The sequence below is a fragment of the Phaenicophaeus curvirostris genome, chromosome 4 (assembly GCF_032191515.1).
Source record: "Phaenicophaeus curvirostris isolate KB17595 chromosome 4, BPBGC_Pcur_1.0, whole genome shotgun sequence".
Taxonomy (NCBI): Eukaryota; Metazoa; Chordata; class Aves; order Cuculiformes; family Cuculidae; genus Phaenicophaeus; species Phaenicophaeus curvirostris.
The window spans coordinates 78,979,483-79,006,721 of NC_091395.1; the positions used below are offsets into that span (position 1 = coordinate 78,979,483).

The window sequence follows — 27,239 nt, forward strand, 5'->3', positions numbered from 1 at the left end:
GGGTGGTGGAGAGACCAAATACAGAGTGAGTTACAAATGATTTTGTAATTACTTCATGAAATGAGACTCCATCACCTGCTAAACTGAAAGATGTAGATAAAACCTTTGCCCTAGAGAAAGCTCCTGATGCAGAGACGTTTCAGTGAATTCTCACCTCTAAGGGCTCAGCTCTTGCCCTCCTGCCGGCAGCATCTCCTGATCGCTGCCAGCAGCACCATGCTTAGCAGCTAGGGCCCAGTCTAAGCCCGCTCCCCAGCTCATCCATGGTGGGGAGCACTGGGCACAGTGTTCTTTGCCACTGATGTCAAGACTCTTCAGACTCAGGATTAATATAATTTATTACATCCAAGGGGTTAGAAAAGGATGGGGATATATCCCACCTGGTCTTCAAGCATATAAGATGATGCAAAGAGGAGAATAATGACCACTGTTCCCAGGGAACAGAGCACATCACAGTGGTGCTTGGGTAAAAGCTTTGTAATAACAAAGCACAGGGAATACGTTACCTGAGGAGACTACAGCCTCTCTCTCACTGGAGGTCACGGAAGTGGTGATGACACCTATAGCACAATGAGCGGGAACAGAATTACTTGGAGAGTTGGGAGCAAGGAAATAGAAAGTCTGGATTTAGTCATTAAAGACATCAAGTAGGCATCAAAGAGGGAACGTGAGGGGCTGAGAATTTGGCTTCAGCACCCCTTAAAATAGCTTGGTTCATCTGTGAGTCATCAGCGTTGATTTACTTTAGTCCACAGAATCTGTTTGCAGACGAGACCACACAGAGATCACAGAAAAATCAAAGGGAGTTGAGGCTAGAGAGCCATGGAGATGCATTACCTGAAGGAGAAGATAATTTCTGCAGAGATCCTTGGAAAAGGAGCAATTGCATGGGAACTGATGACTCAGCCAGGAAATGTGAGGTCAGACGATACGGTGAGAGGAGAACCATGAAATGTGTCCAACCTGTGCAAGAAGGATAAAGATGGAGTGGTGCTCTGAGCTTTAGCTATGGAGGCGCTCGGGTGAGAGCAGAGACAGAAGCTGGAGCAGAAAAAGAACCTCAGGTTGCAACAGCAAAAAATGCAAGCAGGGAAAAGCAGTGAAGGAAACGGTGCCACAACTGCAGAGGTGGGTGGAGCGATGATATTTGGGAGAATGGAAGAGATTTAACTGATATCACGATAGGTGCAGAGCAGTCCTACTACAGAAGTGGAAAAGCTGACAAGAGATGAGCTCGGTTTGTTCAGCTGGCAGTGCGAGATGCAGCAATTGTTGTCATAGTTACCTATAGTTACTGTCCAACACTGAAAAGAGCTACTGAAAACAGAGGGGCAATAAAAATTAAGTATAAACTATTTGTGAATAAAATCGATGTTAAATACCAAGCACCTCAGTTCATTTGTAGCCCTGGTACCAGTTGTTTGGCTGTGAGCTGGCACACCTCTGAAGGGAACAGGGACACAGAGACCAGCAGAGGATTCCAGGCAACACCTTGTCCTGGTTCCTGCCCTCAGCTGCACTCCCCTGAGCCTCAGGAACATGGGGACATGGTGTTGGACCAGGAAACCAAACCCAAGGCTTGGAGGAAGGGACACCCTCCAGGGCTGCTGCCTGGACTGTCCCAGAGAGCCCTTCTCCAGGGTAAAACCCATGAAGATGAGTCAAACCCTGAGCACCTTCCTGACAGAGAGTGGGGTGGCTGCTGAGGGGCGTGGGACACATTGTGAGATGCAGGGAAGAGCAGTTTGGGATTGCACAAGGCTTATTAAGGGATGTTTAGGAGATGAGCCAAAAGTGGGCAAAGGGATGGAGCCCAGGTGATTTGGGAAGGAATAAGTGTGGGAAAATAGAAATAGAAAATAAAAAGAGCCAGTATCACATGAACAGTGTGAGACAAGGGCAGTCCTGACAGGAGCAGGGTGTGTGCGCATGCATACATGTGTGCTTGCATGAAGTATGTGTGCATACACATGATCATCTGCACCAGCAGCTGGAGCAGGGCTGCAACCTAGCCCTCCCCTGGTGCATCTTCCTGCCATTCGCTTGGGTCAGAGAGAGAAGCTCAGCACCTGCTCCTCCTCCTCCCTGTGTGAGGAAACTGCAAACCACAATGTGGTCCCACCTCAGTCTCCTCTTCTTCAGGATGAACAGACCCAGTGACTTCAGCTACTCCTCACATACTTCCCCTCTAAACTCTTCACTCCTTGTCCTTCTCCAAATGCTCTCTAGCAGCTTTAGATCTTTTTATCCTGTGGCACCGCAAACTGCACCCAGTACTTGAGGGGTCTAGTGCCTGTTGTCATCCACGCTCCCTTGTACCAGTCTCGGAACCCGATTCTCACGCTGCAGAGACTTCATTTGTTTAAAATGTTACTCATCCACCTAACGTACAAGACTCTCCTCCCCACAGCTGTTTTTCACTACCACTTCCCAGCTACAGAGGTATTTGTGCATAGAAGTGATTTTCTTATGGCGTAGCACAACGAACAAACTAACAAAAGTGAGCACCATTGATAAAATCATCAGAGCTGGCAACAAACATGGCTTCTTCACTACTGCTAATGTAGTTCGCTGGGGAGAAAGCCCACAGTCATGCAGCTCCCAGTACTTCCAAAGAACTACTTGACTTTTAAACCAGTATTGTGATACACGTAGGACTGCTTCAGGCTGAAAAGCAAACTAGTACCACACAACCACTCGCACACATCCGTATAATTTCCCACACGCAGACTCCAGTTTGCCCGACCCAGAGCAGTTGCAGCCCCTGTATGACTCTGGCTTCAGCAGCTCTCCAGAGCTGCAGTCCCCAACGATGGGCCTCAAAAATCAGTGCCCAAAGAGCACCGCCAGCCCGAGAAACAGAAATATCCCAGTGCATAGGGATTTTACATAATTTTGCTTATAGTTATATAAATAATGATTATTAATCATAGAATCATTGAATATCTCGAGTTGGAAAGGACCCACAAGGGTCATCCAGCCCAACTCCTTGCTCCTTGCAGAGCAACCTCCGACTAAGCAACACAAGTAAGAGCAATCTGCAGATGCTCCGTGAATTCCGACAGGCTGGGTGCTGTGACCGCTGCCTGGGGTGCCTGTGCGAGTGGCTGGCCACTCTCTCAGTGAAGAACCTTTTCCTAATGCCACGTCTGAGGCAGCTGTACTCCATTCCCTCATGTCCTGTTGCTGGTCACCAGAGAGAGAAGACCCTTGCTGCCCCCCGTCCAGGAAACTGCAGAATTAGGATTAGAATCATAGAATCATCAAGGTTGGAAAAGACCTCCATGATGATCAACGCAATACCAACATGCCTACTAAACCATGCCCTGAAGCACCACTTCTACACGGTGTTTGAACCCCTCCAGGGACGGGGACTCCACCGCTTACCTGTGCAGCCTCTGCCAGTGCCTGAGAACCCTTTCCATGAAGAAATTTCTCCTGATGTCCAGTCTAAACCTCCCCTGGTGCAAGTTGAGGCCATTTCCTCTTATCCTATGACCTCTCACTTGGGAGCAGAGCCCAGCACCCACCTCCCCACAATCTCCTTTTAGGGAGCTGAGCAGAGCGATGAGGTCCCCCCTCACCTTCTCTTCTCCAGGCTCAACAGCCCCAGGTACTTCAGCCGCCCCCACAACCCCTGTTCCCTTCTCCGAACGCGCTCCAGCCCCTCCAGGGCTTTATTGGAGCGAGGGGCCCAGGACCAAACACAGGATTCGAGCGGCGGGGGGACGATCCGCGCCCCGCTCCTGCTGCCTAGAAGGGGGGAAATATTTTAGCGGGGCCTGTAGCGACGGGAGAGGGGAAACGGTTTCAGGCCGAAACAGGGGAGACTGAGATGAGCTCTCTGGCAGAAACGTTCTCCCGTGAGGGCGCCGGTGTCGCCGCCGCAGGCCGGGCCGCGGGGAGGACGCGGGGCGGCCCCGCGTTACCTGCGTGGCGCGACGCGTCCGCCCCGGCCGAGGGCGCTCAGGGAACCCGGGCGGCCATGACGGGGCGGGGCCCTGCCGGGCGGCGCGGAGGCTGCCGGGAGATGTAGTCCGCGTGCCCCCTGGACGGGCCGCACTGCATGCCGGGAGATGTAGTCCGCATGCCCCTCTGGACAGGCCGCGCTGCATGCCGGGAGATGTAGTCCGCTTACACCCCCACCTACACCGCGGGAGGCGTGGTTTGCAATGCTCCAAAGCCCGGCAGCGGGTGAGGGTTGTGCGGAGAGCTCTGCCTTTGCTGCTGCTCCGGACGATTCGGCGCCCGTCGGGGTCGAACCCACGACGGGAGAAAACGGTAAAATTAGTAACAACGGCCAAAATAGCTTCGCCCGGCTCGGTGCTGCCGCGCCGTGGCCGCGGAGCGGTACTGCAGCCCGGAGCGGGGGAACGGGACGGCCCCCAGGGGCGGGTGGGGCGGGGAGCGGAGAGCCGGGCGGGGAGCGGGGCGGTTCGCAGAGCGGCTCGGATCCGCTCGGCCGCTGTCGGCTCCGCGCGGCGCCGTTCGGGACGGCTCGGCTCTGCTCTTCGCTGCCCTCCCGCCCGCCGCCGGCTGCGGCCAACGGGGTGCGGGCTGGGGCAGGGACAGCGCCCCCAGGGCCCCCGTGTCCCCGCCAGGTCGTGAACGGCCCGAACGGGGCCGGGCTCGGGTGAGTCAGAGGCGCCCGGAGAGGCGCGGGGGAGCGCTCTGTGGCCGGCGGCGCCGCTCCGGGCTCGCTGTCCGTGAGCCGCGGCCCTCCCGGGGCCGGCTCGGGCTCAGGGGCGGTCGGGGCCTTCGGGGCTGCGTCTGCGCTCGGCGTGCGGCCCCGCGGGGGAGATCCCCGCTCGGGAGGGGGAGGAGGGAGCGGGGGAAGGGAAGGAGGGGAGAGAGGGGGAGAGCAGGGGGGGAGGATGGGGCACAATGGGAGGAGAAGGGGGGAGAGAAGGAGGAGGCGAGGAGGGGAAGAGGGGAAGGAGCGGAAAGGGAGGTTTGGAAAGCGCTTTTGTGTTGTCGGTCTAGAGAGAGCAGGGGGGGTGTCGCATTTTTGGGGTGTCGTGCGCGGTGGCGAGAGCTGCAGGGGCAGGGGGGGGTTCATTTCAACCACGGTTACTTGGAGTCTTTTGCCCTAACAGCTCGTTCCTTTTGCTTTGATACAGGATTATGGGGAGGAGGGGACGGAGTGCCCGTGGGTTGAAATCAGGGGAGCCCACAAGAAGGCTGATGTTGTGATGGAGTCTGTTACAGACCAGCCAGCCGAGAAGAAGCAGCTGATGAGCTCTTCTATAAACAACTGGGGATAGTCTCAAGATCGCTCCCTCTGGTCCTCGTGGGAGACTTCAATCTTCCAGGTATCTGCTGGAAATAAAATACAGGGAGAGGAAGCAGTCTAGGAGGTTCCTGGAGTGCGTGGGAGACAACTTCCTCACACGGCTGGTGAGTGAACTGACAGGGGAAGGTGCCCTCGTGGACCCGCTGTTCATGAACAGAGAAGGCCTGTGGGGAATGTGGTAGGAGGACGCCTGGGACAAAGCGATCACGAGATGATGGGGTTTTCAGTTCTAGGTGAAGTGAAGAGGGAGATTAGCACAACAGTCACATTAAACTTCCAGAGGGCAGACTTTCGACTCTTCAGAGGGCTGGGAGCTCTTCAAAAAGGAAATCCTAGCAGCTCAGCAGCAAGCCATCGCCATGCTCCAGAAAAGGAGCCGGCAGGGGAGAAAACCAGCTTGGTTGACTAGGGAGATCTTGAGAGACATTAAAAAGAAGAGGAGGGTCTGTGAGCTTTGGAAGAAGGGACAGGCATCTTGGGTGAACTACAGGGAGGAAGTGAGATCGTGCAGGGAAAAAATGAGGGGGGCTGAGGCCCAACTAGAAATCAAATTGGCTAAGTCTGTGAAAGATAACAGAAAATCTTTCTATAAATACATTAACAATAAAAGGAGGACTAGGGAGAGTGTTCAGTTCCTATTGGGTGCAGAAGGGACAACAGTGACAGGGAATGAGGGCAAGGCTGAGGTACTTAGTGCCTTCTTTGCCTCCGTCTTTAATAGTAAGGAAGTAAGTGCCCTCTGGACTCGGCCCTGGGGAGACCGCTCCTCGACTCCTGTGTTCAGTTCTGGGCCCCTCACCCCAAGAAGGATGTTGAGGCTCTGGAACGAGTCCAGAGAAGAGCAACAAAGCTGGTGAGGGGGCTGGAGAGCAGGTCTTATGAGGAGCGGCTGAGAGAGCTGGGGGTGTTCAGCCTGGAGAAGAGGAGGCTGAGGGGAGACCTCATTGCTCTCTACAACAATCTGAAAGGAGCTTGTAGGGAGAAGGGTGCTGGCCTATAGAAAAAAATTTTTCACAGCAAGGGTCATTGGGCACTGGCAGAGGCTGCCCAGGGACGGGGTTGAGTCACCTTCCCTGGAGGGGCTTAATGGGCGGGTGGAGGAGGTGCTGAGGGACGTGGTTTAGTGATCAATGGGAATGGTTGGACTCGATGGCCCAGTGGGTCCTTTCCAACTTAGTGATTCTATGATTCTTTTTGCTTTGTCAGCAGAGACAATCTGACAGAAGTGTTGGCGATGAGAGAGCCCCTGCGGGATCCCGACCCCTCCTCAGGCAGAGGGGGAGAAGTGATGTGGCGGTGCCCTCCAGGCCAGCAGCTTTCGGGTACGTGGCTTTCTCGGGACTCATTCTTCTTTGCTAATCACTGTTGATCGAGTTGACGGCACTAGGTGGAGCGTTCTCCACTTTGGGTTAGCATGTGACGGCATCGCGTTTAGTGGATCGAGACAACAATACTAGGGTGCCAGGGGCTTCGCCAGCTGAACCTGTGCACGCCACACGCCAGGCCCACGCCACACACACGCCAGGCCCACGCCACACACATGCAATTCACCCCCCGTGCACATTGTGCTGCCCCCATGCACATGCCAGGCTAGCGCCACAACCACCCCATGCACGTGCTTTGAACATGCAAGCGGCATGCCACACACGCCACAGAGCCCTTGTACACATCACAACATGTCACACAGGCCACGTGCATGTTATGTGCATGCTGTGTACGTGCCATCCACAGGCAATGCATATGCTAGCAATGCACCATGAAGATGACACACCTGCCCCGCACACACCTTGCACACACAAGCAACATACCATATACCACACGCATGTATTGGACACGCAGGCAACATGCCACGCATGCCATGCATGTGTTGTGTACATGCCACACACTCCACGCACACGCCACTGCTTCCATGCACATTCCAGGCTCATGCCACAACAGTCAAGCACATGTCACGCACACGCCTTCCACATGCAGCCAACATGCCACGCATGCCACACACTCCATGCGTATGTTATGTATGGGCCATGTACATACCATACACATGCCGTGGACATGCTAGCACATGCCATGAAGATGACACGCCAGACATACTGCAAGCACACTGCACACACGCGAAGAGGGAAAGGAGGAGAAGGGGAGCTTTGGAAAGCGCTTTTATGTTGTTAGTGTAGAGAGTGCCAGGAGGGAGGTCGCTTCTTTGATTCTCTTCTACAACCAGGCTTCTTTGCATTTAAAACCCTTCCGTGTCACAGGGTTTATAACGGTGCAACATCCATTACGCTTGCTGCAGATTCTCTTGGTTCAGACATTTCTCTGTTTCCAGTTACACAGAATACCTGTTCAGCCTTCTCATCTATTTTGAGGCTTAACGTCTTTCTAGACTTCTTTTTAGTGTTTGTGTTAAACTATGTCCCGTAACAGTGGTACGGAAGGGGAGTTGTTGCGTTTTTAACGGTAACTGTAGAGTCTTTAAGGTACCTCAAGTACCTTGGGGAAATGCAGACGCACCTCTTAGAGGTCCCTCATCTTTGCAGAGCGCTGTGGAGCCTTGCCATCTCTCTCATACACTCGCGGCGGAAGAAGAGGAGGGCGCCCACGGGTGAAAGGGAAGCGGTTGCCATTCAGGTGAGAGGAGAAACGTCCGCTTTGCAGCTCTGAGTGAGGGTGACGTTTGTGATGCTGACTCCTGGTTCGGGAAGCAGTTTCTGGCTCCTCCGTTTGTTTCTCTGTGGATGAGGGCTCAGTGTATCGGCCTGGCTTCTGTGCCAGTGGCGTGGTCCTGTCGTTGACCACATCGTTGTTCATCATGCGTGGGGGTGGGGGGCTTTATCTGTTATTCTACTTAAGCTCCGGTTGTCACCTGTAACTGGACAGATGACTCTGTTAGCATCGTGATGGTGTTCCGAGGTGGTGTTAAAAATTCCTTAACATATCGTGCACGTCTCTCTTACCTCACAGCCCAAAAAGCCAGTCCGGAGAATGTCCTTGCTGCAGAAAACCTGGCAAAAGTCTCGCAGCACAGCCCTGCTTTTTCAAAGCCCAATATTCTTCCATCTTCCATCCCGTCGTGAGGAGTAACGGTGAGTGAGCTGGCACGGCACGGGGGGGAGGAGGAGGATGAACTTTATCTGCTCTCCGCTGGCTAAATGAAAGGGCTGTGGGACCATCTTCATGGCATCGTTGCCGAGCGAGGCCTCGTGTTGTTGCCCTTTAGCGTTCCTTTGCACGTGTGTACGTGTGCGCTTACGCACGAATTGATGTTGCGTCACGGCTGTCGGGTGAAAGCCCCGGGGAAGGCGATGGCCGAGCAGAATGCGCGCAGGCCATCCGACGCTGTTCAGAAGGCGGTTGGATCCCTGATGAGCCTGCAGAGGCACCTCAGGGCCCCGCAAGGGTGAAACATTCATGTTCATAAGGCGTGGAGACGGATGGTGGTGTAACTAAGCGGGTAGCTTCGCTGTCGGGATCTGCAGCTGGAAGCTGTTGTGGGGTCGTCCCGTGGGTCTGAATTTTTCCAGTGCAGAGGCCGTGTGCTGGGACCGCCGATCTGCTTGCTAAGCCAGAGGGACCAGCTCTAGGGGTGGAAAGGTGATGCGGTGCTGGGCGTCCTCGCCACACGAGAGCCGGCAGCACCGGGAGCCTCCTTAGCATGAGGGTGTCTGCAGCTGAAGTGGCTTCTTTTGCCTCTCTCTGCCCGAATTGGGCAGATCTCATCCTTCAAGTGAACGCAGAAGGCTCCGTATGCTCCCAGGTCCCGTAGAAAGGGAAGTTTGTGGATTCCCCGACTGCAGTAACCTCTGCTGCTGCCTGTGGATTGTTGCGCCAAAGACACCCTTCGTGCAGGGAGGGGGCACATGGGAGATGGGCTTACGTAAAGAGTGTCCTGCGGGTGGTGTGTCTCCTCGGAGCCGTGTGAAAGCCGATCTCTGCTTTCTCTTCCCCTCTAGAGCGGGCCGAGGATGGGCTGCAAGGCTGAGAAAACCAGAGCGAGGCAAGCGGCCAGCTAGATTCAAAGTGGGGAGAAACGCTGATGCCTGGTGAACAAAGGAGTTTCCACTGCTGAAACGGATGAGAACAGACGTCGCGAGCGTCCTTGTGTTGGGGGCCGGAAAGGGAACTAGAGCCACTTCTCTGGGGAGAACTTGCACGTGGCCGGGGGGTTCTGTCATGGGAGGTGACTGAAACCCGATTCCCGATCCTGGCTTCGTGAAGGAGAAGAAAGGGCTGTGAGACCTGAAGGCAGGGCTCTGCTTCGAGGCAAAGGTGAGTGCCCCATGCACACGCCATACACATTCTAGGCTCACGCTATGCTCACCCTATGCATACGCCATGCACAAGCCTTGCGTACACCACTGCGCCCAGGCACACGCTGTGCACATGCCAGGCTCATGCCACAACCACCCCATCCACATGACACGCACATGCCTTGCACACACGAGCAACATGTCACACACACCACACATGCCACGTGCTTGTTATGTTTATGCCTCGTACATGCTCACACGCACCACAGACACGGCAGCACGCTGCCCTCCCGCTGGCTGCGGCCGATGGGATGCAGGCTGGGACTGGGAGAGGGACAGCGCCCCGTATCCCTCCTGTCCCCCCGAAACCCTCCTGTCCTGGCCCGGGGGGAGGGCGGGGATACACAGCGTTTCCTCTTATGTCTGCTCTCTTTTTTAGTTTCTCGAAGACAGCTTTATTGGACTTGAGTTTTAGCCTCATGACTGTGGATAAGACGTGGCTGAATGTGATGGGAAGACTGCTGGGAAAATGGCAAGAAGAAGATCGACAAGAAACAGTGGAAGGAATCTTTTAATCTGTACAGTTTTTCAACAATGATAATTGATGTTTGGTGGTTTAATAACATCTATAATTTTATGTCATTTCAATCAAGCCTGGCTGTCATACATTGAACTTTCATTAAACCACCAACATTTTATACTTAGGAGTAATTTCTTATTACCCATCCTAAGTGGGATGCTATAGTTTTGCTGTTAAAAGGGTGGGTCTTGTTCAAAAACCTCTGAAGGTCATAGTTGGGTTGGTTAAGTCTGTGCCACACCTGTGGTCAGCAATTAGGTACAGGTGAGGAGTTTGCCCCTTAAAAGGCCTCTTGATTTAGAGCTGGCTCTCCCCTGCAGCTGGAGCATTCAGTGAAGGAAGGGGCTACAGAAGCCTGCCTTTCTTCCTTTCTTTGCTGGGTTTTGAACAGTCGTGTGGTTTTCTTTGTGGTGCATCTGAGCCTCCAGTCATCTTCTCTTCTGTGAGTTTCAGGTAATGCTTTTGCTTGTGGGTTTGCTTTTTAGTCTTAGAGTAAAACTGGTTTGCAGTGTGGCAGCTTCAGAGAAACGTTACCACAAACGTTTGCAGTCAATGTCGTCTTATCTTGGTTCTTGTTTTATTAGTAGAAGTAGGGATTTTTTTTTTTAGCTTTTTTTTTTTTTTTAAATCTATTGGGGCCCTAAGGATTTAGGCTCAGCCTAAATAAGATTTCCAGTGTAGTTTTAGCGATATCTGTTACCGTTTTTCCCAGAGGTGGTTTGTTTAATTTGGGGTTTGTGTCGTAAGCAGTTGAAAATTATGTTTGCCCAGAACTTTTTGACGAAATGCCCAAGAAAAGTGTTAGCTTGCCTCTTCCTAGCCAAGCTGGGGGTTTTTTTCATATTTTATGTATTTTATTTCAGACTGTAATGCTGAACAAAACTGCTACAATTTTACTGTAAATAGAGCTCAGCCCTAACTCGGTCTCTGCCGTTTCTAGAAGTTGTTCCAAAACCATCACGTGGCTTGGCACAGTTAAATACAATTGGCAGTCTCTGCTCCGTAAAGGTACTTAATGGAGCCACTGTGCAGGGTGAGCTGGTTTTCACATTGGGATGCAGTGAGGTTTATGCGAGTTAGCGCAGAGGGCACTGCCAGCCCTGTCCACGTCGTGTCTCTCTCAGCTGGAGTTGCTGTGTGTTGCTTGGACAACGCCCTCGGTTTGGTTCTGGCTTCTGCAGGACATCCTCACATAGAATTTCACACAGTGAGTAACCAAAACAATTGTATAACAGGAGGGAATGGATAATGAATCAAACTCTATAACTCCGTTAAGGGTTATAAAGCAGGTATGTGTTTATTCGCCGCGAGGTGTGAGGGGCTAATCCTCATAACTCGCACACCGTATGGTCTGACAAGCAGATAGTTATAGTGTAAAGACGGGCCTATTCGTAAGCGCCTGTTACATATTCATGACCTTTCCCTGTTTCTTATTATAATTAGATTCGAGATTCGTGAATCGTCCGTGAGCCCAGTCTGTGCGCAGGCGCCTCCGAGTCCTGGTCGAGCTCCGAGTCCGCAGAGCAGGAGGCACTCGGCTTCCCCTTATCAGTGACTGAGCTCCTCCCTTATCACCATCCAGGGTCTTGGAGGCCTTTGCTAGCAGACAGTGCCTATTTCAGTGAGCGAAGCCCTCTAAGTTTTTCGAGCTTTTCCCCTGTCTCATATGCCCGCACATCACACACACCTGCTTCCTAACCCTTAACAGAGTGAGAGAGGGTGATTCCCCAAAACAATAGAAGGGCGAACCGACCCTCGAAGGGCAAATCGACCATATAAGGCAAACCGGGAAAACGCCTTAAAAGGGCGAACTGGGCAAATTACCGGAAACTCCTGAGTGAAGAGACGGTGAGAGACTCGGGGCGGGCCCGCCGCCGTCTTGAGTGAGGGCCGGGCGTGTCGGTGTCGCCGCCATCTTGAGTGAGGGCAGGAGGGGACTGCCGCCATCTTGCGTGAGGGCACGGGGGAGTGAGAATGTGCGGCCTGGCCGCCATCTTGTGTGTGGGTATGGCGTATTGGTGTCGCCGCCATCTTGAGTGAGGGCACGGGGAGAGAGACGGGGTGGCTCGCCATTATCTTCAGTGAGGGCACGGCGTGTTGTATTCTCCGCAATCTTGAGGGCACGGGGGAGGGAGACTGACACACCCACCGCTATCTTTAGTGAGGCCACGGCGTTCCGGTGCCGCCGCCCTCTTGAGGGAGGGCACGGTTCCCGCCGCCATCTTGAATGAGGGAAGGCGTGTCGGTTTCGATGCCATCTTTAGTAAGGGCAAAGGAAAAAAGAAATCTGGCCGCCACCTTTTGTGAGGGCATGGGGGGTCTCGCCGCCATCTTGACTTAAGGCATGGCGTGTCGGTGTCGCTACCTTCTTGAGTGAGGACACGCCGTGTCGGTTTCGCCGCCATATTGAGTGAGGGCGCGGGGATGGAGACGGGCGGGCCCGCCGCAATCTTCAGTGAGGTAACGGCGTGTCGGTTTCGTCGCCATCTTTAGTGAGGGCACGAGGGTCTCGCCGCTATCCTGAGTGAGGGCATGGCATGTCGGTGTCGCCGCCATATTTAGTGAGGGCACGAGGAGGGAAATGGGAAGTCACGACGCCATCTTGAGTGAGGACACTGGGAGGAAGGCGGATGGGCCCGCCGCCATCTTGAGTGAGGTAACCGCCCATTGAACATAACAGGGCAAAGTGACCATAGAAGGGAAAATTGACCATAAAAGGGCAAATTTACCATAAAATGAGAATTGACTGTATAAAGGCAAACGGGGCCAATATCCATAAAAAGGCAACTTGACTATAAAAGGGCAAATTCGCCATATAAGGCGATAAGGAGCGACACAGAGCTACATGGAAACATGGAACAACACAACGCGGAACGACACTCGTGCCCCAACCCCCCCCGGAACCCTGAGTTATAGAGTTTGATTCCGCAAAACACAGCGAGGGGTTAAAGATCCTCCCCCCCTCCCCGCCCCGTCGGCCTTCAAAGGCCGCGCCTCCCCCCGGCTTCCTCCCCCCGTTGGCTGAGCCGCTCGTCACTCGGAGCGCGGCGGCCAATCAGCGGCGGCAGCGCGGCCGGGGGCGGGATCCCTGCGCTCGGGGAGAACGGGGGACTCAGTGCTTCCGCGCCGTGGCCGCGAAGCGGTACTGCAGCCCGGGGGATTGGGCGGGCGCACAGGGTCCCTGTCATTGACCGCGTAAGGGCAAACTACTTTAATTGCCGTAAAAGAGCAAATTGACCATATAAGGGAAAACTGGGCCAATTGGCATAAAAGGTGACATTAATAGTATAAGGGCAAGTTGAGCATATAAGGCAAACTGGGAAAATTGCTCTTGAAATGGCAAATTTACCATATAAGACAAACAGGGCAAATTGCCATAAAAGGACAAATAAATCATAAAAGGGCAAATTGCAATAAAAGGGCAAATTGAAAATAAAAGGGAGAATTGATCATACAAGGGCAAACTTGTCCAGTTGCCATAAAAGGATAGATTGACCGTTAAAAAGGAAATTGAGACTATAAGGGCAAACCGGGACAATTGCTGTCACAGGGCAATATGACCATAAAAGGGCTAAAACCAATCCGAACGCGGCACAGACAGAGCAGGATCGAGAAGCGACCATTCAGAGCGCGGAATCTACAGCCAATCAGAACACGGCACAGGCAAGGTGGGATCAAGAAACGACCAATCACAGCGCGGTTCATGCAGCCAATCAGAAGATACCGCTGGCGAATTGGGATTAAGAAGTGACCAGTCAGAGCGTGGAAAGCACAGCCAGTCAGAAGACAGCGCTAGCAAAGTGGCATCGAGAATCGACCAGTCAGAGTTTGGAACGCTCAGCCAATCAGAACACGGCACAAGCAAAGTGGAATCCAGAAAGAACCAATCAGAGCGCGGAACTCACAGCCCTTCGATGCCCTTTGAAATGAATGGGGTGTGCCAAGTGCTGCCGCGCCGTGGCCGCGGAGCGGTACTGCAGCCCGGGGCGGGGGAACGGGACGGCCCCCAGGGGCGGGCGAGCCGGGCGGGGAGCGGGGCGGTTCGCAGAGCGCCTCGGATCCGCTCGGCTGCTGTCGGCTCCGCGCGGCGCCGTTCGGGACGGCTCGGCTCTGCTCTTCGCTGCCCTCCCGCCCGCCGCCGGCTGCGGCCAAGGGGGTGCGGGCTGGGAGAGGTACAGCGCCCCCAGGGCCCCCGTGCCCCCACCCCGTCCTCCCCGAGCCCCGCGTGCCCCTGTCCCTGCCCGGGGTGCCCGCGTCCCCTGTGTGCCCTGACAGCCTCGCGTGCCCCGGCTCCACGTGTTTCTGCAGCGCTCGGCTCGGTGCGGCGGCGCTCGGCTGCCCCCGGGCAGGGCCCCGCACAGAGCGCTCCCATTGGCTGCGCCGCGCGTCACTCAGCGAGCGGCGGCCAATCAGCGCCGGGAGAGCGCCCGGGAGGCGGGCCGAGGCGGAGCGCGGGCGGGTGGTTCGAGCTCCGCACGGGGCCCGCGGCCGCAGCGGCACCGCTCGGGAGCGGCTCGAACGGGGCCGGGTCGGGTGAGTCAGAGGCGCCCGGAGAGGCGCGGGGGAGCGCTCTGTGGCCGGCGGCGCCGCTCCGGGCTCGCTGTCCGTGAGCCGCGGCCCTCCCGGGGCCGGCTCGGGCTCAGGGGCGGTCGGGGCCTTCGGGGCTGCGTCTGCGCTCGGCGTGCGGCCCCGCGGGGGAGATCCCCGCTCGGGAGGGGGAGGAGGGAGCGGGGGAAGGGAAGGAGGGGAGAGAGGGGGAGAGCAGGGGGGGAGGATGGGGCACAATGGGAGGAGAAGGGGGGAGAGAAGGAGGTGGGGAGGAGGGGAAGGAGCGGAAAGGGAGGTTTGGAAAGCGCTTTTGTGTTGTCGGTCTAGAGAGAGCGGGGGGGGGCGTTGTCTTGGGGTGTCGTGCGCGGTGGCGAGAGCTGCAGGGGCAGGGGGGGTTCATTTCATGCACGGTTACTTGGAGTCTTTTTCCCTAACAGCTCGTTCCTTTTGCTTTGATACAGGATTATGGGGAGGAGGGGACTGAGTGCCCGTGGGTTGAAATCAGGGGAGCCCACAAGAAGGCTGATGTTGTGATGGAGTCTGTTACAGACCAGCCATCTGAGAAGAAGCAGCTGATGAGCTCTTCTATAAACAACTGGGGATAGTCTCAAGATTGCTCCCTCTGGTCCTCGTGGGAGACTTCAACCTTCCAGGTATCTGCTGGAAGTACAATACAGGGAGAGGAAGCAGTCTAGGAGGTTCCTGGAGTGCGTGGGAGACAACTTCCTCACACGGCTGGTGAGTGAACTGACAAGGGAAGGTGCCCTCGTGGACCCGCTGTTCATGAACAGAGAAGGCCTGTGGGGGATGTGGTAGGAGGACGCCTGGGACAAAGCGATCACGAGATGATGGGGTTTTCAGTTCTAGGTGAGGTGAAGAGGGAGATTAGCACAACAGTCAGATTAAACTTCCAGAGGGCAGACTTTGGACTGTTCAGAAGGCTGGTTGGCAAAGTCCCGTGGGAGACAGTCCTTAAGGGCAGGGGAGCCCACGAGGGCTGGGAGCTCTTCAAAAAGGAAATCCTAGCAGCTCAGCAGCAAGCCATCGCCATGCTCCGGAAAAGGAGCCGGCAGGGGAGAAAAACAGCTTGGTTGACTAGGGAGATCTTGAGAGACATCAAAAAGAAGAGGAGGGTCTATGAGCTTTGGAAGAAGGGACAGGCATCTTGGGTGAACTACAGGGAGGAAGTGAGATCATGCAGAGGGAAAATGAGGGGGGCTGTGGCCCAACTAGAAATCAAATTGGCTAAGTCTGTGAAAGATAACAGAAAATCTTTCTATAAATACAATGACAATAAAAGGAGGACTAGGGAGAGTGTTCAGTTCCTATTGGGTGCAGAACGGACAACCGTGACAGGGGACGAGGGCAAGGCTGAGGTACTTAGTGCCTTCTTTGCCTCCATCTTTAATAGTAAGGAAGGTTGTTCCCTCTGTGTACAAACCCAGGAATTAAAGGAGCAGAATGAGGCTCCCATGATCCAAGAGGAGGTGGTCAGAGCCTTGCTTGCCCAGCTAGACACCACAGGTCTATGGGGCCAGATGGGATCCACCCAAGAGTATTAAAGGAGCCGTGGATGTGCTGGCCAAACCCCTTTCCATCATCTTCCAACAGTCCTGGCTGACTGGGGCAGTTCCACTGGACTGGAGGCTGATGTTGTGCCCATCTACAGGAAGGGTTGCAGGGAGGATCCAGGGAACTCCAGGCCTGTCAGTCTGACCTCAGTGCTGGGAAAAGTCATGGAGCAGGTGATCTTGAGTGCTATCGTGAAGCACATGCAACAGAGCCAGGTGATCAGGCCCAGTCAACATGGGTTCACAAAAGGCAGGTCTTGTCAAACAAACCTGTTAGCCTTCTATGACAAAGTGACTCGGCTGCTGGATGAGGGAAAGGCTGTGGATGTTGCCTTCTTGGACTTCAGTAAAGCCTTTGACACAGTCTCTCGCAGCATTCTGCTTCAAAAACTGTCAGCCTCTGGGCTGCACGGTCGCACACTCTCCTAGGTTGAAAACTGGTTGGATGGCCGGGCTCAGAGAGTGGTGGGAAATGGAGTTAACTCCAGCTGGAGGCCAGAGACAAGTGGGGTTCCCCAGGGCTCAGTGCTGGGTCCAGCCCTGTTCAATGTCTTTATCAATGACCTGGATGAAGGGGTTGAGTGCACCCTGAGCAAGTTTGTGGATGACACTAAGCTGAGGTTGTTTAGCCTGGAGAAGAGGAGGCTGAGGGGAGACCTTATTGCTCTCTACAACTACCTGAAGGGAGATTGTGGAGAGGAGGGAGCTGGGCTCTTCTCCCAAGTGACAGGAGACAGGATGAGAGGGAATGGCCTCAAGCTCCACCAGGGGAAGTTCAGGCTGAACATCAGGATAAAATATTACACGGGAAGGGTCATTGGTCCCTGGCAGAGGCTGCCCAGGGCGGGGGTTGAGTCACCTTCCCTGCAGGTGTTTAAAGGACGGGTGGATGAGGTGCTGAGGGGCATCGTTTAGTGGTTGATGGGAATGGTTGGACTCAATGATCCAGTGGGTCCTTTCCAACCTGTGGATTCTATGATTCTGTGATTCTTTTTGCTTTGTCAGCAGAGACAATCTGACAGAAGTATTGATGATGAGAGAGCTCCTGTGGGATCCCGACGCCTCCTCAGGGAGAGAGGAAGAAGCGACGTGCTGGTGCCCTCCAAGCCAGCAGGATTTGGGTATGTGGCTTCCTCGGGACTCATTACTCTTTCTTAATCACTGTTGATCGAGTTGACGGCACTAGCTGGAGCATTCTCCGCTTTGGGTTAGTATGTGACGGCATCGCGTTTAGTGAACGCTGGATCGAGACAACAATGCTAGGGTGGCAGGGGCTTCGCCAGCCGACCCTGTGCACGCCACACAGCATGAACATGGCACACACATGCCAGGCCCACGCCCCACACATGCAATTCACCCCCCGTGCACATTGTGCTGCCCCCATGCACACGCCATGCACGTGCCAGGCTAGCGCCACAACCACCCCATGCACATGCTTTGAACATGCAAGTGGCATGCCACACACCAGCCAGGCACACGCCAGGCACACACCTTGCACACACAAGCAGCATACCACATACCACACGCATATATTGCACACGCAGGCAACATGCCACGCATGCCATGCATGTGTTGTGTACATGCCACGCACTCCACACACAGGCCACTGCTTCCATGCACATTCCAGGCTCATGCCACAACAGTCAAGCACATGTCACGCACACGCCTTCCACATGCAGCCAACATGCCACGCATGCCACACACTCCATGTGTATGTTATGTACGGGCTGTGTACATACCATACACATGCCATGGACATGCTAGCACATACCATGAAGGTGACATGCCAGCCACACTGCAAGCATGCTGCACACACACGAAGAGGGAAAGGAGGAGAAGGGGAGCTTTGGAAAGCGCTTTTATGTTGTTAGTGTAGAGAGTGCCAGGGGGGAGGTCGCTTCTTTGATTCTCTTCTACAACCAGGCTTCTTTGCATTTAAAACCCTTCCGTGTCACAGGGTTTATAATGGTGCAACATCCGTAACGCTTGCTGCAGATCCTCTTGGTTCAGACGTTTCTCTGTTTCCAGTTACACAGAATACCTGTTCAGCCTTCTCATCTATTTTGAGGCTTAGCATCTTTTTAGACTTCTTTTTAGTGTTTGTGTGAAACTATGTCCCGTAACAGTGGTACGGAAGGGGAGTTGTTGCGTTTTTAACGGTAACTGTAGAGTTAAGGTACCTCAAGTACCTTGGGGAAATGCAGACGCACCTCTTAGAGGTCCCTCATCTTTGCAGAGCGCTGTGGAGCCTTTCCATCTCTCTCATACACTCGCGGCAGAAGAAGAGGAGGGCGCCCATGGGTGAAAGGGAAGCGGTTGCCATTCAGGTGAGAGGAGAAACGTCCGCTTTGCAGCTCTGAGCGAGGGTGACGTTTGTGATGCTGACTCCTGGTTCTGGAAGCAGCTTCTGGCTCCTCCGTTTGTTTCTCTGTGGATGAGGGCTCGGTGTATCGGCCCGGCTTCTGTGCCAGTGGCGTGGTCCTGTCGTTGACCACATCGTTGTTCATCGTGCGTGGGGGTGGGGGGCTTTTTCTGTTTTCTTACTTATGCTCTGATTGTCGCCTGTAACTGGACAAATGACTCTGTTAGCATCGTGATGGTATTCCGAGGTGGCGTTAAAAATTCCTTAACGTATCGTGCACGTCTCTCTTACCTCACAGCCCAAAAAGCCAGTCTGGAGAATGTCCTTACTGCAGAAAACCTGGCAAAAGTCTCGCAGAACTTCCCTGCTTTTTCAAAGCCCGATATTCTTCCACCTTCCATCTCGTCGTGAGGAGTAACGGTGAGTGAGCTGGCACGGCACGGGGGGAGGAGGAGGATGAACTTTATCTGCTCTCCGCTGGCTAAACGAAAGGGCTGTGGGACCATCTTCATGGCATCGTTGCCGAGCGAGGCCTCGTGTTGTTGCCCTTTCGCGTTCCTTTGCACGTGTGTACGTGTGCGCTTACGCACGAGTTGATGTTGCGTCACGGCTGTTGGGTGAAAGCCCCGGGGAAGGCGATGGCCGAGCAGAATGCGTGCAGGCCGTCCGACGCTGTTCAGAAGGCGGTTGGATCCCTGACGAGCCTGCAGAGGCACCTCAGGGCCCCGCAAGGGTGGAACATTCATGTTCACTTGGCGTGGAGACGGATGGTGGTGTAACTAAGCGGGTAGCTTCGCTGTCGGGATCTGCAGCTGGAAGCTGTTGTGGGGTCGTCCCGTGGGTCTGAATTTTTCCAGTGCGGAGGCCGTGTGCTGAGACCGCCGATCTGCTTGCTAAGCCAGAGGGCCCAGCTCTAGGGGTGGAAAGGTGACGCGGTGTTGGGCGTCCTCGCCACACGAGAGCCGGCAGCACCGGGAGCCTCCTTAGCATGAGGGTGTCTGCAGCTGAAGTGGCTTCTGTTGCCTGTCTCTGCCCGAATTGGGCAGATCTCATCCTTCAAGCGAACGCAGAAGGCTCCGTATGCTCCCAGGTCCCATAGAAAGGGAAGTTTGTGGATTCACCGACTGCAGTAACCTCTGCTGCTGCCTGTGGATTGTTGTGCCAAAGACACCCTTCGTGCAGGGAGGGGACACATGGGAGATGGGTGACGCACTTACGTGAAGAGTGTCCTGCGGGTGGTGTGTCTCCTCGGAGCCGTGTGAAAGCCGCTCTCCGCTTTCTCTTCCCCTCTAGAGCGGGCCGAGGATGGGCTGCAAGGCCGAGAAAACCAGAGCGAGGCAAGCGGCCAGCTAGATTCAAAGTGGGGAGAAACGCTGATGCCTGGTGAACAAAGGAGTTTCCACTGCTGAAAGGGATGAGAACAGACGTCGTGAGCATCCTTCTGTTGGGGGCCGGCAAGGGGACTAGAGCCGCTTCTCTGGGGAGAACTTGCACACGGCTGGAGGGTTCTGTCATGGGAGGTGACTGAAACCCGATTCCCGATCCTGGCTTCGTGAAGGAGAAGAAAGGGCTGTGAGACCTGAAGGCAGGGCTCTGCTTCGAGGCAAAGGTGAGTGCCCCATGCACACGCCATACACATTCTAGGCTCACGCTATGCTCCCCCTATGCATACGCCATGCACAAGCCTTGCGTACGCCACTGCGCCCATGCACACGCTGTGCACATGCCAGGCTCATGCCACAACCACCCCATCCACATGACACGCACACGCCTTGCACACACAAGCAACATGTCACACACGCCACACATGCCACGTGCTTGTTATGTTTATGCCTCGTACATGCTCACACGCACCACAGACACGGCAGCGCGCTGCCCTCCCGCTGGCTGCGGCCAATGGGATGCAGGCTGGGACTGGGAGAGGGACAGCGCCCTGTGTCCCTCCTGTCCCCCCGAAACCCTCCTGTCCCTGCCCAGGGTGCCGCATGGGGCCGGGGGGAGTGCGGGGAGACACAGCCTTTCCTCTTATGTCTGCTCTCTTTTTTAGTTTCTCTATGACAGCTTTATTGGACTTGAGTTTTAGCCTCGTGATTACGCGTAAGACGTGGCTGAATGTGACGGGAAGACTGCTGGGAAAATGGCAAGAAGAGGATCGACAAGAAACAGTGGAACACGCCCTTTAGAGTTTGCTGCTTGTCCCGCTGCTGAGAAATGGGAGTGTCCCTGAATTTGCTACTGCATGAGACAGATTGAAGAAGTTTAATAGAAGTTCAGTTCTATCTAAATGGTAGATGGGACTGTGCTTATGTAAAGCATATTGTGTGTAACTGTAACCAATACGCTTCCACGCACTGTATCTCAGCAGCTAGAACATGGAAGGAATCTTTTAATCTGTACAGTTTTTTAACAATGATAATTGACGTTTGGTGGCTTAATAACATCTATAATTTTATGTCATTTCTATCAAGCCTGGCTGTCATACATTGAACTTTCAGTAAACCACCAACATTTTATACTTAGGAGTAATTTCTTATTACCCATCCTAAGTGGGATGCTATAGTTATGCTGTTAAAAGGGTGGGTCTTATTCAAAACCTCTGAAGGTCCTAGTTGGGTTGGTTAAGTCTGTGCCACACCTGTGGTCAGCAATTAGGTACAGGTGAGGAGTTTGCCCCTTAAAAGGCCTCTTGATTTAGAGCTGGCTCTCCCCTGCAGCTGGAGCATTCAGTGAAGGAAGGGGCTACAGAAGCCTGCCTTTCTTCCTTTCTTTGCTGGGTTTTGAACAGTGGTGTGGTTTTCTTCATGCTGCATTTGAGCCTACAGTCATTGTTTCTTCTGTGAGTTTCAGGTAATGCTTTTGCTTGTGGGTTTGCCTTTTAGTCTTAGAGTAAAATTGGTTTGCAATGTGGCAGCTTCAGAGAAATGTTACCACAAACGTTTGCAGTCAATGTCGTCTTTCTTTGTTCTTGTTTTATTAGTAGAAGTAGGGATTATTTTTTTTAGCTTTTTTTTTTTTAATCTATTGGGGCCCTAAGGATTTAGGCTCAGCCTAAATAAGATTTCCAGTGTAGTTTTAGCGATAGCTGTTACTGTTTTTCCCAGAGGTGGTTTGTTTAATTTGGGGTTTGTGTCGTAAGCAGTTGAAAATTATGTTTGCCTAGAACTTTTTGATGAAATGCCCAAGAAAACTGTTAGCTTGCCTCTTCCTAGCCAAGCTGGTTTTTTTTTTCATATTTTATGTATTTTATTTCAGACTGTAATGCCGAACAAAACTGCTACAATTTTACTATAAATAGAGCTCAGCCCTAACTCGGTCTCTGCTGTTTCTAGAAGTTGTTCCAAAACCATCACGTGGCTTGGCACAGTTAAATACAATTGGCAGTCTCTGCTCCGTAAAGGTACTTAATGGAGCCACTGTGCAGGGTGAGCTGGTTTTCACATTGGGATGCAGTGAGGTTTATGCGAGTTAGCGCAGAGGGCACTGCCAGCCCTGTCCACGTCGTGTCTCTCTCAGCTGGAGTTGCTGTGTGTTGCTTGGACAACGCCCTCGGTTTGGTTCTGGCTTCTGCAGTACATCCTCACATGGAATTTCACACAGGGAGTAACCGAAACAATTGTATAACAGGAGGGAATGGATAATGAATCAAACTCTATAACTCCGTTAAGGGTTATAAAGCAGGTATGTGTTTATTCGCCGGCGGGTGCGAGGGGCTAATCCTCCTAACTCACACACCGTATGGTCTGACAAGCAGATACTTGCGCAGGCGCAGTGTCGTGGTGTGGGGCTCAGGGCTGAAGTCGCCTCCATCTTCCTCGTGAATCGTCCGTGAGCCCAGTCTGTGCGCAGGCGCCTTCTCGTCCAGGTCGAGCTCCGAGTCCGCAGAGCAGGAGGCACTCGGCTTCCCCTTATCAGTGACTGAGCTCCTCCCTTATCACCATCCAGGGTCTTGGAGGCCTTTGCTGGCAGACAGTGCCTATTTCAGTGAGCGAAGCCCTCTAAGTTTTTCGAGCTTTTCCCCTGTCTCATATGCCCGCACATCACACACACCTGCTTCCTAACCCTTAACAGAGTGAGAGAGGGTGATTCCCCAAAACAACAGAAGGGCGAACTGACCCTCGAAGGGCAAATCGACCATATAAGGCAAACCGGGAAAACGCCTTAAAAGGGTAAACTGGGCAAATTACCGAAAACTCCTGAGTGAAGAGACGGTGAGAGACTCGGGGCGGGCCCGCCGCCGTCTTGAGTGAGGGCAGGGCGTGTCGGTGTCGCCGCCATCTTGAGTGAGGGCACGGGGGAGTGAGAATGCGCGGGTTCGCCGCCATCTTGAGTGAGGGTATGGCGTATTGGCATCGCCGCCATCTTGAGTGAGGGCAGGGGGAGAGAGAAGGGTGGGCTCGCCACAATCTTCAGTGAGGGCATGGTGTGTTGTATTCTCCGCAATCTTGAGGGTACGGGGGAGGGAGACTGGCAGACCCACCTCTATCTTTAGTGAGGCCACGATGTTCCGGTGTCACCGCCTTCTTGAGGGAGGGGACGGTTGCCGCCGCCATCTTTAGTGAGGGCACGGGGCGTTCTCGCCGCCATCTTGCGTGAGGGCATGGGTGTCTGTGTTGCCGCCTTCTTGAATGAGGGCCCGGCGTGTCTGTATTGCTCCCATCTTTAGTGAGGGCGCGGGAGGGGGCGGGAGGGTGTCCTCGCTGCCATCCTGAGTGAGGACGTGACGTCTCGGTGTCGCTGCGATCTTGAGTGAGGGCACGAGGCAACTGCCGCCGTCTTGAGTGAGGGCAAGGGGAGTGAGAATGCGCGGGCACGCCGCCATCTTGAGTGTGGGTATGGCGTATTGGTGTCGCCGCCATCTTGAGTGAGGGCACGAGGGGAGAGACGGGTGGGCTCGCCACCATCTTCAGTGAGGGCACGGCGTGTTGTATTCTCCGCAATCTTGAGGGCACGGGGGAGGGAGACTGGCAGGCCCATCTCTATCTTTAGTGAGGCTACGACGTTCCGGTGTCGCCGCCCTCATGAGGTAGGGCACGGTTACCGCCGCCATCTTGAATGAGGTAAAGGCGTGTCGTCTTTGCCGCCATCTTGAGTGAGGGCAAGGAAAAAAAAAAAATCTCTCCGCCATCTTTAGTGAGGGCACGGGGTTTCCCCGCCATCATGACTGAGGGCATGGCGTGTTGGTGTCGCCGCCATATTTAGTGAGGGCACGGGTGCGGAAGGGGGTGTTCTCGCCGCCATCCTGAGTGAGGGCATGGCGTGTCGGTGTCGCCGCCATCTTGAGTGAGGGTAATGAGAGGTCACGACGCCATCTTGAGTGAGGACACTGGGAAGAAGACGGATGGGACCGCCGCCATCTTGAGTGAGGCAACCGCTAATGGAAGGGAAAATTGACCATAAAAGGGCAAATTGACCATAAAGGAAAAATTGACCGTATAAAGGCCAATATCCATAAAAAGGTAACTTGACCATAAAAGGGCAAATTCACCATAAAAGGGTAAATTCGCCATATAAGACGATAAGGAGCGACACGGAACGACATGGAAACACAGAACAACACAACACGGAGCGACACTCGTGCCCCAACCCCCCTCGCCCACCCTGAGTTATAGAGTTTGATTCCGCAAAACACAGCGAGGGGCTAAAGATCCTCCCCCCCTCCCCGCCCCGTCGGCTTTCAAAGGCCGCGCCTCCCCCCGGCTTCCTCCCCCCGTTGGCTGAGCCGCTCGGAGCGCGGCGGCCAATCAGCGGCGGCAGCGCGGCCGGGGGCGGGATCCCTGCGCTCGGGGAGAACGGGGGGACTCAGTGCTGCCGCGCCGTGGCCGCGGGGCGGTACTGCAGCCGGGGGGATTGGGCGGGCGCACAGGGTCCCTGTCATTGACCGTGTAAGGGCAAACTACTTCAATTGCCATAAAAGAGCAAATTGACCATATAAGGGAAAACTGGGCCAATTGGCATAAAAGGTGAAATTAACAGTATAAGGGCAAGTTGAGCATATAAGGCAAACTGGGAAAATTGCTCTTGAAATGGCAAATTTACCATATAAGACAAACAGGGCAAATTGCCCTAAAAGGACAAATAAATCATAAAAGGGCAAATTGCAATAAAAGGGCAAATTGAAAATAAAAGGGCGAATTGATCATACAAGGGCAAACTTGTCCAATTGCCATAAAAGGATAGATTGACCGTTAAAAAGGAAAGTGAGACTATAAGGGCAAACCGGGACAATTGCTGTCACAGGGCAATATGACCATAAAAGGGCTAAAACTAATCCGAAGGCGGCACAGGCAGAACAGGATCGAGAAGTGACCAATCAGAGCGCGGAATCTACAGCCAATCAGAACACGGCACAGGCAAGGTGGGATCAAGAAAGGACCAATCAGAGCGCGGCTCATGCAGCCAATCAGAAGACAGAGCTGGCGAATTGGGATTGAGAAGTGACCAATCGGAGCGAGGAAAGCACATCCAATCAGAAGACAGCGCTAGCAAAGTGGCATCGAGACGTGACCAGTCAGAGTGCGGAATCTACAGCCAATCAGAACACGGCACAAGCAAAGTGGAATCCAGAAAGAACCAATCAGAGCGCGGAACTCACAGCCCTTCGATGCCCTAAGAAATGAATGGGGTGTGCCAAGTGCTGCCGCGCCGTGGCCGCGGAGCGGTACTGCAGCCCGGGGCGGGGGAACGGGACGGCTCCCACGGGCGGGCCGGGCGGGGAGCGGGGCGGTTCGCAGAGCGGCTCGGATCCGCTCGGCTGCTGTCGGCTCCGCGCGGTGCCGTTCGGGACGGCTCGGCTCTGCTCTTCGCTGCCCTTCCGCCCGCCGCCGGCTGCGGCCAAGGGGGTGCGGGCTGGGGCTGGGAGAGGGACAGCGCCTCGAAGACCCCGTTTTCCCCCCAAGGCCCCGGTGCCCCCCCCAGGTCGGGAGCGGCTCGAACGGGGCCGGGTCGGGTGAGTCAGAGGCGCCCGGAGAGGCGCGGGGGAGCGCTCTGTGGCCGGCGGCGCCGCTCCGGGCTCGCTGTCCGTGAGCCGCGGCCCTCCCGGGGCCGGCTCGGGCTCAGGGGCGGTCGGGGCCTTCGGGGCTGCGTCTGCGCTCGGCGTGCGGCCCCGCGGGGGAGATCCCCGCTCGGGAGGGGGAGGAGGGAGCGGGGGAAGGGAAGGAGGGGAGAGAGGGGGAGAGCAGGGGGGGAGGATGGGGCACAATGGGAGGAGAAGGGGGGAAAGAAGGAGGTGGGGAGGAGGGGAAGGAGCGGAAAGGGAGGTTTGGAAAGCGCTTTTGTGTTGTCGGTCTAGAGAGAGCGGGTGGGGGTCGTTGTTTTGGGGTGTCGTGCGCGGTGGCGAGAGCTGCAGGGGCAGGGGGGGTTCATTTCATGCACGGTTACTTGGAGTATTTTGCTGTAACAGCTCCTTCCTATTGCTCTGTCAGCAGAGAGAGTCTGACGACTGATGATGAGAGAGCCCCTGCGGGATCCCGACCCCTCCCCAGGGCGAGGGGGGAAGCGACGTGGCGGTGCCCTCCAGGCCAGCAGCGTTCAGGCACGTGGCTTTCTCGGGGCTCACTCCTCTTTGCTAATCACTGTCGATCGAGTTGACAGTGCAAGCCAGAGTGTTCTCCACTTTGGGTTAGCAAGCGCTGGCATCGTGTTTGTGAATGCCGGATTGAGGTGACAATACCAGGGTGCCGTGGGCTTTTCCAGCCGACCCTGTGCACACCACGCACAAGCCATTGCCCCCACGCACACGCCGTGCACGTGCCAGGCTAGCGCCACAACCACCCCACGCACACTCCACGCGCGTGCTTTGAACATGCAAGCAACACGTCACACAGGCCATGCGTGTTTTGTGCGTGAAGTGTACGTGCCATCCCCAGGCAGTGCATACGCTAGCACACACCATGAAGATGAAACATCAGCCACGCACACGCCCTGCACACACAAGCAACATGCCACGCATGCCATGCACGTGTTATGTACATGCCACACACACACCGTGCACACACCAGACACACTGCAAGCACGCCGCACGCGTGCCAAGAGGGGAAAGAGGAGAAGGGGAGCTTTGGAAAGCGCTTTTATGTTGTCAGTGTAGAGAGAGCCAGGAGGGAGGTCGCTTCTTTGATTCCCTTCTGTAACCAAGCTTCTTTGCATTTAAAACTCTTCTGTGTCACAGAGTTTTGCAACGGTGCAACATCCGTTACGCTTGCTGCAGATCCTCTCGGTTCAGACATTTCTCTGTTTCCAGTCACACTGAATACCTGTTTAGCCTTCTTGTCTGTTTTGAAGCTTAACGTCTTTTTAGACTTCTTTTTAGTATTTGTGTTAAAATACGTCTGGTAACAGCGGCATGTAAGGGGAGTTGTCGCATTCTTAATGGTAACTGTAGAGTTAAGGTACCTCGAGTGTCTTGGGGAAATGCAGACGCACCTCTTAGATGTCCCTCGTCCTTGCAGAGCACTATGGAGCCTTCCCATCTCTCTTGTACGCTCGCGGCGGAAGAAGAGGAGGGCGCCCATGGTGAAACAGAAGCGATTGCCATTCAGGTGAGAGGAGAAACATCCAGTCAGCACAGGTTCATGAAAGGCAGGTCTCGCCAAACTAATCTGATCGCCTTCTATGACGAAGTGACTTGCTTACTGGATGAGGGAAA

The 27,239-nt window shown here is 54.5% G+C and overlaps 1 long non-coding RNA gene across 1 annotated transcript; it reads right to left on the bottom strand.

Annotated features, from left to right (window-relative positions):
• Positions 1-22,258: 22,258 nt before the first annotated feature.
• Positions 22,259-23,213, bottom strand: LOC138720478 (uncharacterized). Its single transcript, XR_011337408.1, has 2 exons — positions 22,783-23,213; positions 22,259-22,571 (listed from the first exon to the last, which is right to left on the bottom strand). It is a non-coding gene; the product is annotated as an uncharacterized lncRNA (long non-coding RNA).
• Between the last annotated feature and the right edge of the window lie 4,026 nt (positions 23,214-27,239).